We start from the raw sequence: 12,349 nt of genomic DNA, 5'->3' as shown, positions 1-12,349 counted from the left end.
CCACGCCCACGCCGTGATGCTGCTGGAATATTGCTAAAAGCGGCGTAAAACCAAACTCAGTTAGTCAGTGAAATGCTCCAAATCGTGCTCTCCGCTATATATCTTCTCCAGCTTGCCTTAGTTTTTTTCCACATCTACTTTCAGTCTACTCACCCTCCCAAGAAATCGCAAAAGCATCAGTGGCCGCAGTTAGACTTTTCCTTGGATACTGTCGATGTCCCATGGTCGAAATACTCCTTTCATTAGATGCCCCCCCCCCCCCTCTCTCTCCCTCCCTCCATTATATATTGAACGAACCATTAGCAAAGCCATATCCAAGATTTCACAAACATTGTGTCCAGATATTCAAGCTGGCACTGTTTACAATACATTGAGAGCTCACACGTGTGACCATTCAGTATTTAGTTTGAACCCTTGTTATGAACAAGTGAAAACATTAGAATAAGTTATGTCCTTATGATTATGTCATCTCGACTCATCTGAAAGGGGGGTGGGCAGTGTCTCCAAAACAACCTCTTTCAGTAAACATGAAGGGGACAGTCACTTTAACAAGCGATTGTAGTTTCAAATGGCCTTTTTGTATGCAATTTAATGTCTATGTTTGATTCTAGCGGACTTCTGCCTATCTCAAACACACACAGTGTTACTTGCATATGCATTTATTGATGAATTTGCGGGTTTTTTGTGGTACCGAGATAAAAAGTCAAACAAAATGGGAATCGTCAGGCTATAACATAGCAAAACCAATTTGCTTGAGGTTGAGAGATAATATGTACAATTAATATATATCAGCTGCCTTTGTATAATTGTCTAGGTGAACTCTCTCTCTCTCTCTCTCTCGCTCTCTCGCTCTCTCACTCTCTCTCGCTCTCTCTCCCTCTCTCTCTCTCTCTCTCTCTCTCTCTCTCTCTCTCTCTCTCTCTCCTCTCTCTCTCTCTCGCTCTCTCTCTCTCTCTCTCTCTCTCTCTCTCTCTCTCTCTCTCTCTCTCTCTCTCTCTCTCTCTCTCTCTCTCTCTCTCTCTCTCTCTCTCTCTCTCTCTCTCTCTCTCTCTCTCTCGTCTCTCTCTCGCTCCCTCTTCTCTTGCTCTCTCTCTCTCTCTCTCTGTTGTTTGTCTTGTTTCGTATCCCGGATTCCAATAACTTTAATACCGATTTGTTGCTCTATTGTAGCAGTGACATAAATCATCGAACCATTGAATTATGTTCGATATTGCTTGATCAGCGATATCATGCACTAACTGGACAAGAGGTCAATGAAGGTTGAACATTTTCAGATTTTGATCAAGGACACAAACGACTTGGCATCCTCCTATTTGACAGTACGAGAGACATGGATCGCCGTCAACAATGGCTCCATTGTGAAGTACATCTCCGAGCCCTACAACCTGACAAAACAGATCATAGATACACAGACAAGGTATGGCCACATTAGTAGGTTTCAAGGCATCTGCAGTTAGTGCAAATATCTCCCGTTCAATGTATTGCGTTTCAATCCTGTATGTCAGAGGGCAGAGTTTGACTGAACGTGAAATATGTCTGTTCATTCATTCATTCATTCGTCCCGTGAAGATTTCGGGTTAGAATTGGTCTTCAGTAACCCATGCTTGTAGAACGGGGCGACTAACGGGATCGGGGGTCAGGCTCGCTGACTTGGTTGACACATGTCATCGTATCCCATTTGCGTAGATCGATGCTCGTGTTGTTGATCACTGGAATGTCTGAGTGCGGCGTTAAATACAAACCAACCAAATCATTCATTCATTTCATAGGTCACCGCCAAAGACAATGCCTCGCCTGGCCGAAGACGTCTACCTTCGCTACAGGAGTCACGCAAGGACCCAGTTGAGGACATTCGATGACCTTCTCCAAGCCCTGGTGTCCGGCCAGGATGTCCGGTATTACATCGTCCCCACAGGGTGCAGGGTGACCGGTGCTGCAGGGGATAGTACTACCCACATAGGAGGCAACATGGACACATTCGAGTACTTCAGCAGTCCAACGTTCGGTCCCACTCCGTACATAGGATATGCTTCGTTAAGCTTCAACAGAAATGACTCTGGTAAGACACCCGTGACAGTACTTTTAACGAGTGAAATAGTGCTAAGTAGATTCGTAAAAGATATGTTTATAGCCTTCGTGGTACCCAGGATCAGCTAAAAGTGGGTTGGACCAACTTTACCCAGAAATATGATTTTCAATAAATGTGTGTCGCCCGAATGCATTGCCTTCTAGCGTTACGTAACTGACAATCTGTTAATATTCACTCCCACTCTTACTGTAATATCCCAGGCGCTCTGGAGGTCCAGATCCGAGAGGGTTTCATCTACAAAGAAGGGGATGTCAAGCTGACTGTCACCACTCTTTCACCAGACTACCAGATAGTGAAACACAAACAGTCCTATCACTGTACCATCAGTCCCGACCCTCCAAGGTGAGTACAGGTTGTTTAAGGCCGCACTTAACAATATTCCAGCTAAACGTCGGCGGTCATATATAATCTGAGCGTGGACCAGACACTTCAGTGACTGACATACATAGCATCAATCTAAGGAAATGGGTTACGATGATATGTGTCAACCAAACCAACGAGCTTGACCACCGGATCCCGTTAGTCACCTCTTACCACAAGCATGGGGTGCTAAAGATAAATTCTAATCCGGACCTTCACGAATTCGTATCACACCGGGGACAGCAGTTACAGAGTCAACATAGAGTACACATACACAGGAGCTGGAAACGCAAAATACTAGCATCAAAGTATAATGTGTCTCGGCGTGGTCTTAGCACTGTATAAAAGGAAAGGGGTGTAACGAGGTTTACAAACCAAGTTCGTTCCAGGCCGAATTCAACATGGCTCATACAAATTCATAGAGCTATTCCTCAAGTCGCAGTGTACATATGTATGTATTTAAACATTTATTTCGGTGTTACAATTGCCACACAAATACTTCTTAACAGTATTTGCTGGAACCTTTTAAATACTCCCCTAAAAGATTTCCCATGTCTGTGTATATTCACAGTGTCTCTGCCTCATTCTTTGCTGACGGGGCTTCTTTAACTCGACTCAAAACATTCGGAGAGTTCGTGACAGCCTTACAGAGTGGGTCAAGGATCAGGACAACAATAAATTATGGCCTCTGTTCACTGGGGAAAGACACCGTCAGTGGAGCTGACATTGAGGGTACGTATCCGGAATTACTCATTCTGGCACACATTGTTTCATGAGCATTCATTCAGCCCCGACAGGGTTCCCTCTGGTTAATCTACAATAAATAATAAATATTTGTCCCATTCCAAACTTTCCCAGTCCCAGATAAAATAAGAATGTATTTTTTCTGATGTCAGTGAGTCAGTTTAAAGTAAATGCAGTCCATACAACGCGCTATAAATGTCAAAGGGGCCATATACCATATCAGCCAATAATTTCTTCTTGTCGTAAGAGTGTAGTAGAGCGTATTAAAATAGATCAAGCTCTGTGATTTCGCTTAATCTGTGTCTCTGTGCCCTTACTGCTTCTACAAATGGAAGCGCTTTAATGGAGATATACAGAAAAATCTGAAATCAAATCAGTGATAAAGCATACAAAAAGAAATATCTTGAAGAATAATTATTTTTAATAAGTCAACATTTGTAGCCAAAAAACATTTCAAAAACATCAGGTTTGGCATCAGGTGATCTGACGTCATAGTAGGGTGTTGAGTTATTGGTTCAGTACTGTGTTTAGTAGATAACTAGCATACAGGTGTGAACGTTCCCGATTTTATTATAATGCTTCAATGCAACTTTCACTCAAAAACATGAAAGACAAATATACAGTTTGAAAAGAATGACACAGCAACGCACTTTAGTTACATATCGTTCATAGTGCCAGATTAGTATAATGTGTTGAAAGAATCAGGATGTATTCAGGAACTTCAAAGGATGTGTGGTAAGTCTTGTGTGAGACCGTCAAATAATTTAGACTCTAGTTCCTCAGTTAAGAGTCTCCATAAGCTGCTTCTTTGTCAATATCATATTTTTCCAAGTTATACTGCTGGCCCAATTCGATAAACTCACGAATGGGGTTGTTACGCCAAGGAAAGATATATTTCATCGTCGCTGGGTAAAATAGAAGTTCCTAAGTAAATTAGTTAGTTGGATAGTTAGTTTAGTTTTACGCCGCTTTTAGCAATATTCCAGGAATATCACGGCGAGGGACACCAGATATGGGCTTCACACATTGTGCCCATGTGGGGAATCGAACCCGGGTCTTCGGCGTTGCGAGCGAACGCTTTAACCACTAGGCTACACCACCGCCCCTGAAGACCTTAAGATATTCGCTGATTTCACTGCTCGAACGCTATGAATTATATTTGTCTCTGTCAGATTTCGAAGTGTCGGCGGATGGTAGCCACGTTCTGTGGTCCCAGCTGAAGACCATCAGTAACAGCCAGATCGGAGGCTACGTCAACGACATCCTCACCGGCCGCTTCTTCTCCAACGGCAGTGTAGTTTTCACGGCATCTGAAGTGGTGGTCGACACGGATAAGGCATTGTTTGTGAATGTAATAACCTGTGCTATTGACGGACCACGCCTTGATGGTGGGGTTAGTCTTTATCAGGTAGACTGAAGGTGGTACGGGGTGCATGTGATATGCTGAGAGAAACAAATAAAGGAACACAGGACAATTCAAGCGTTCCTTTAATATTTTCCGGTTATCATCACCAGCTTTGAATAGCGCTGTGGGAGGAAATCTGAGAATACATTAAGGAAGCCATGAAGTTGTGTTCCCTTATTTGTTTCCCTGAGTATATATACTGCCGGCAGAACATAAGGGAACTATTGAAATAAGAGTAAAGGTGTAAAATTAATGTAAGGATCAATATTTGAGCTGTCTACCATAGATACACATCTCCTTTCACATACTGTTCATTAACTTCCGTACCGTGAGAGTCCGGGCTAGAATTGGCCTTCAGCAACCCATGTTTGTCGTAAGACTGACAGGATCGGGTGGTCAGGCTCGTTGACATGTCATCGTATCCTAAGAGGGATGCTCATGATGTTGATCACTGGATTGTCTGATCCAGACTCGATTATTTACAGACCGCCGCCATATTGCTGGAATAGTGAGGTGTTAAACAACAAATAAACATAAACGTACGTATTGTTGTCCTGGAATTGCCTGTTATTTTGTCTGGGTCATGTGTATGGCTGCTGGCTGCTCCTCTCTCAGCTCGAGGACTAGACAGGCTGCACAGAGCTGAATTTTGATGGAATATGCTCCTCAGATAGAACGGAATTCCCTATTGATGTATATATTTATCTACCATTTGTTGCAATTATGTAAAGAGACGATCTTCTTTAGGTATTGCTTTCCACCCCGACCTGGTCTGATTCCAACCGCAAACCCCCACCCCGTTTGGCGGCATTTGTCCCACAGTTGATGAATTACACTTTCTGATTTGACAAAGTTCATCGCACATCACCAATAGCAGGATATGAAGCTCCCATAAATTTCCAATTTCCAAAGGGCTGGTTATATGTAAAACTTGACAGCCCTGACCAAAACTTACCTGCCCACAAAATACTAATTTACTTAGTATAATTAAATTAAAACTTGTAAAATATTGAAAAAAAACTAATACTAACTTCATGTACATGTCTAAATTTTAACCCGACCGTCAGGCAGGTGAATTTGAGAATCTTTCAGTCCGTGTTGAAAATAACCCGTTCCGGGCGGTCGGGCAGGCAGGTATTTCGAACGCTGCCAATAGACTTCATTGAGATAATGAGTCAGTAGTGCTTTTGATAGTAGGTTCCCCTATTGGCCCGCACACTACTTTGGGTTCTGTTTATCGCGCATCAGGTGTATAGATGCTCGATGTGGAATTAAATTATGCTTGGGTATTGTGCTCAGATGAAATGCCATGGTATTGTGTGAATGTACACGTAGCGATAGCCGTATTCAAATCAGTAGTTCCTTCAGTTGTTTCGGTGGTATATATACGATACAAAAAACACCACGAGGATGTATTTCTATTCACCAGCCAAAGTCAAGTTTTCAGTTTGGAAACATTAATAACCAGTGTCTTGGATTTATAAACACTAACCAGAAAATGTGGCTAGTATGTCCCTTTTATTCCTAACGTCATTGAAACCTAAATAGAAAAGATATAGGGTAATGATCAAATGTTTCCAGTGAGTGAGTGAGTGAGTGAGTGAGTGAGTGAGTTGGGTTTTACTCAGCTTTTAGCAATATTCCAGAAAGGGAACACCATGTGGTGAATCGAACCCGGACCTTCGGCGTGACGAGAGAAAGCTTAAACTACCAGTCTACCTCACCCTGCCTAGTTCACATGACTGAGTCCCCAAGTCAGTATTATTGTAGTGTATCGTGTGTGTATCGGTCAAACACGGGTAATGAATACAATCGAGGATACATTGTATTTGATGACTTTCAGGAAGGCTGTTAGCTTGCACTTGTACAATATTTTTTGGTGATATAAAAAAATGAACTTTTATGATTATGGAGTTATGCTGTTTGTGATTTGTATAAATGTGAGTTCTAATTGACATGTGTGCGACGCTAGGCGTTGCTCAATGTATCAACGAGCGATGGCCAAAAGGGAAATAGGTGATGACTAACATTTGAACAACATTACATCACTGCATTAGAATGTGGAAGACTGATCTGTCGATTTATGTAAGAGAAAGCGTCTCAGTTGCGACTCCGCCGTGAATAGGATTTTAGTTCATAGCGTCAAACTGGGATTCTGGCAAACACCTCTCCTAGTACGAGAATCGTGAAGATCCGGGATAGAATAGGTCTTCAGCAACCCATGTGCTTGCCATAAAAGGCGACTATGCTTGTCGTAAGAGGCGACTAACGGGATCGGGTGGTCAGTTTCGCTGACTTGGTTGACACATGTCATCGGTTCCCAATTGCGCAGATCGATGCTCAAGCTGTTGATCACTGGATTGTCTGGTCCAGACTCGATTGTTTACAGACCGGGATATTGCGGAGTGCGGCGTAAAACTAAACTCACTCACTCACTCACCTAGTACGATATGTTACAATAGTCATGACGCCTCTCCCAGTACGACATGTTACATGGTAGGCCTCTCCCAGTACGACATGTTACATGGTAGGCCTCTCCCAGTAAGACATATTACATCATATGCCTTTCCCAGTATGACACGTTACATGATATGCCTCTCCCAGTACGACACGTTGCATGATATGCCTCTCCCAGTACGACATGTTACATGGTAGGCCTCTCCCAGTAAGACATATTACATCATATGCCTTTCCCAGTATGACACGTTACATGATATGCCTCTCCCAGTACGACACGTTACATGATATGCCTCTCCCAGTACGACACGTTGCATGATATGCCTCTCCCAGTACGATACGTTACATGACAGACAGACAGACAGACAGGTTTATTCGGTAATTTAGTCCCAAGGCCCATAATACATACATTTGGCAAAAGTAAATACATACTGAGTAAAGCTAAGTAAAGTTTAGTATTGATTTGTTTTACAGATAATCATTCCTTCTACGGGGAACTTGTGAAAGATATTTACTCAATGATTTTAAAATATGTATATTGTCTGATGACAACAATCGGATGAAGGTTTCAATTGTCGGTGGTTGAGTCAGGTGTATTGAAAAACAATCAGATCTTTGTTGGGAATATTTTGGACATATTAATAAAATATGGAGTTCATCTTCGATGTAATCAAGGCCAGCAGCATGACAAGAGGCAGAGACGTTCATTATACGGGTGTTTGTATGACGGCCACATTCCACTGCGAGTCTGAAGTTACAGCACCGAAACTGAGTTATGATTTTACGTTGATTTGGTTGCAATTCACTGGTTAAATATGGTTCGACGCTTAAAGATGATTTAAATTGTGAATAGTATTTACATTTGGGTGACGAAAATAGTGATGCATGCCAGTTTTGAGTGAAGCAGTCATAGAATCGCTGCTTAAAATTACCATGAATGTGGATATACAGCCTATGTCTTGAGATATCCATAAGAAACCAAATCCATATTGGAATAATATCAGCCTAATATGAGAAGCCCATGTTGTTTTACCATTATCATCGAGAGTTTTCATCATTAGATATGCCTGATAAGGAAGTCTGTTTCGTGGAAGCTGTATCAGTCTGCACCAGTACTTGACTGCTCTTGAGATAAACTCTGTCAAAAGAAACGCAACCCCTGTATTTTAGAGATTTTGATCTGAAGTTTTTAGGACGACACGGCATTTTTATTATTTAAGACAGAAGTCTGAAATTTGGCAGAATAATAACCCAGATGGGCATGTTTAAAATTGTCATTTCAAAAGTCATCTCACAGACACCAGTTTGTCACCAGGGGGCGTCTTTCTCAGTAGCTCGTATGAGCACCACGCGCTGCAATCACTGCACGGCATCTCCTTGGACAAGAACGGATAAGACGCCGGATTCTTTCCTGGGGAATGGCTCTCCACTCCTCCTGCAGTGCAACGGCGAGCTGTTGCAGCGTCTGTGGCGGCGGCTGACGTTGACGTACGCGTCGATCCAGAGTATCCACAGGTGTTCAATAGGGTTGAGGTCTGGTGATTTAGAGGGGTCATGGCAAGACATTGACGTTGGAATTCTGCAGAAAGTTCATTGTTGCCGTGCAGTATGAGGCCGGGCGTTGTCCCGTTGAAAATCTGTGTCTGTTGGTCAATAATCGGGAGAAGGTGAAGCTCTAACACGTGGTTGATGTAACGTTGGGCTGTCAGGTTCCCTGGAACGATCACCAAGTCTGATTTCTGGTTGTATGAGATGGTTCCCCAAACCATGACGCTTTCTCCGCCAAATCTGTCCACCTGTCGGACGCAGATGGGCGCAAAACGTTTATGACGTCTCCTATACAGACGCTGTCTTCCGTCGTGACGTTGCAAAGAAAACGTGATTCATCAGAAAACCAGATTCGCCTCCAGTTTTGTAAAGTCCGTATCCTTACGTTGTTGCACCACCTGAGTCGTCGGCGTCGATGTAGGGGCGTAGTACAGGTCCAACAACTGGTCTACAGGCACGTAAACCCGCTTCTTTCAGACGGTTCCTAATCGTTTGAGCTGACACTCTCCTCAAACCTGGTATTTGTGTGGCAGTCACGGTTGGTAGGGCATGCCGATTACGCAGGTGATGGACCCGGATGTACCGATCTTGCAGGGGTCGTGATTCTTGGCCTTCCACTTCTCGGGCGATCGTTGGTCAAATTGAAGTTGTTGTAGCGGCTCCAAAGTCGGGATATCGTTGTTTTGTGAACATTTAGGTGCCGTGCAACAGTTCCAAAACTTTCTCCGGCTTGAACACGACCAATGGCGATATTTCGGTCGGCAGCACTCAATCGTGGCATTTTTAACGCAGCTTTCGGCGACAAATGAATGAATATAATACGGAACCACATGGGCTTTTACACCCCTACATTAACTGCCATTTTCATGATTTGCATGTGTTTTTTTGTGCGAAGTCACCATGAGGGTCATTTCATGCGTTGTGACGGAATAAGCAATAAAATACACTTATGCGTACAAATGCAGTTGTTTGGATGGTAATCTTCATTAATTACGTGTATCATTTCAATACATTCGAATAAAATTTAGTTTGGAAGCAATAACTTCATTCAAACGAATTTTTCATATCTGAGGACAGGGGTTGCGTTTCTTTTTGACAGAGTTTATATTGATACTGGAGGGAGCTCTCCCACACTCCCAGAACCATGTTGTTGTTGGTAGTTTTACTTACTTTAAGAAATGACTTGCAAAATCTGGTGTTCACAGTTTCAATAATTTTACAGTAGCTTGTTCCCCATATTTCAGATCCGTAACAGAGTATTGGTGCAATCATAGAGTCAAATATCTTAAACAATTCATGATGGTTAATATATCCAAAACATTTTTGATAATTGTTGATAGAAAATATGGCCTTCCTCGCTTGAGACGATAAACAGGTTTTCTCTTTTGTCCATGATAATCTTGGAGTAAACACAATACCTAAGTATCTATACATATTAACAACCTCGATTTGTGTTCCATTTAAAAACCACTTCTAATAATCCCTGAGCGGTCCTCCATTGCGAAATACCATTATTTTAGACTTTTTCAGGTTTACATTCATTCCAGTACATGATATGCCTCTCGAAGTAGGACACGTTACATGATATGCCTGTCCCAGTACGACACGTTACATGATATGCCTCTCCCAGTACGATACGTTACATGATATGCCTCTCGAAGTAGGACACGTTACATGATATGCCTCTCCCAGTACGACACGTTACATGATATGCCTCTCCCAGTACGATACGTTACATGATATGCCTCTCGAAGTAGGACACGTTACGATACGTTATGATATGCCTCTCCCAGTACGACACGTTACATGATATGCCTCTCCCAGTAGGACACGTTACATGATATGCCTCTCCCAGTACGATACGTTACATGATATGCCTCTCCCAGTATGATACATAATATGGTATGCCTCTCCCAGTATGACACGTTACATGATATGCCTCTCCCAGTACGATACGTTACATGATATGCCTCTCGAAGTAGGACTCGTTACATGATATGCCTCTCCCATTACGATATTTTACATAATATGCCTATCCCAGTACGACACGTTACATGGTATGCCCCTCCCAGTACGATACGTTACATGATATGCCTCTCGAAGTATGACACGTTACATGGTGTGCCTCTCCCAGTACGACACGTCACATGATATGCCTCTGCCAGTACGATATGTTACATGATATGCTTCTCCCATGCATTACAATATGTTACATGATATGCTTCTCCCAGTATGACACGGTATTTGATATACCTCTTCCAGAATGACATGTTACATGATATGCCTCTCCCATCACTATACGTTACATGATATGCCTCTCCCATTACGATACGTTACATGATACGCCTGTTCCATTACGATACGTTCATGATACGCCTGTTCCATATCGACACGTAACATGATATGTCTCTCCCAGTACGATACGTAACATGATATGCCTCTCCCATTACGATACGTAACATGATATGCCTCTCCCATTACGACACGTAACATGATATGCCTGTTCCAGAACGATACGTTACGCGCATCACAGTAGGATTCTTTACAACATGTGCATTTAGATATGAGCGTTATACTTGAAAAAGGACCCTGTCTTCCGAAGATGGAACATTGGTGGTTCGAACTCCGGGATCTATAAATCTGTATATCACCGTACACAGAGATGTTTATCATCTGCCAATAGCTTTAGTAACAGAACGACTTGTTAACATCCGGGTTAGAATCGATCTTCAGCAAAACGCTTGTCACATTCATAAGAGGCAACTAACAGGATCGGATGATCAGTTTCACTGATTGGTCCATGTAATACATCGTATTCCAAATGCATAGATCTATACGCATCTCGGGTTACGGGACGTTACACGATACGCATGTCAGCAGGATTCTTTACTTGATACGCATTTAGATATTAGCATGATACCTGAAGGGAATCCCTCTTTCCCGAAGAAGGAATGTTGATGGTTCAAGTTGCGGGGTGGCCAGACTAGTACAAGCTGGCACACACGCACACACACGTTAGAAGGTGAACATGTTAGACATGCCATAGTACAATGCTCAACACGATGAGCATCTCTGTGTACGATGCTGTATAGACATAACAACCACCTCGCAGTACGTCAGGGGCGGTGGGGTAGCCTAGTGGTTAAAGCGTTCGCTCGTCACGCCGAAGACCCGGGTTCGGTTCCCGACATGGGTACAGTGTGTGAATCCCATTTCTGGTGTCCCCCTAGATGATATTGCTGAATATTGGATAAAAGCGGAGAAAACCCCACTCAGTCAGTTCGTACGTTATACATAACAGAGCGACCCGTAAAATTCAGGGTAAGAATCGATTTCGAATCACAGATCTCGCGTTAGATCATCGTGACAATCTTTTAAAGTTTGGATTTTGTCAATGCAATCATATACTTCGGATTTTTAATCATTCCTTTTTGCCGATTACTTTGATTATTCTAGACAAGGTGTTGAAAACGTCCTTGTCAAAATACTGCTCGTTTCAAAATGTTCGTTTTCAAGTTCTAATGGAATATAATTCTCGAAATCTGAAAAATTGTTCCAGAATATATCTACTGAGTGTTTTCCTAAACTGTTAAAAACCTTTAATATCTAACGCAATTGCATGTGGAGCCTGTTACACAGAGATTTTACTTCGAGCATCGCGTTCATGAAACATATTAATAGCGGATAGCTTCATTCTTAGTGGTATGTATTATCTCCCCTTGTTGGTTTTCACCTCCAAACATAAA

This window comes from Haliotis rubra, unplaced genomic scaffold (genome assembly GCF_003918875.1).
Source record: "Haliotis rubra isolate DU_JTF1 unplaced genomic scaffold, ASM391887v1 Scf625, whole genome shotgun sequence".
Classification (NCBI taxonomy): domain Eukaryota; kingdom Metazoa; phylum Mollusca; class Gastropoda; order Lepetellida; family Haliotidae; genus Haliotis; species Haliotis rubra.
Note: the sequence above shows the minus strand (reverse complement) of the source record.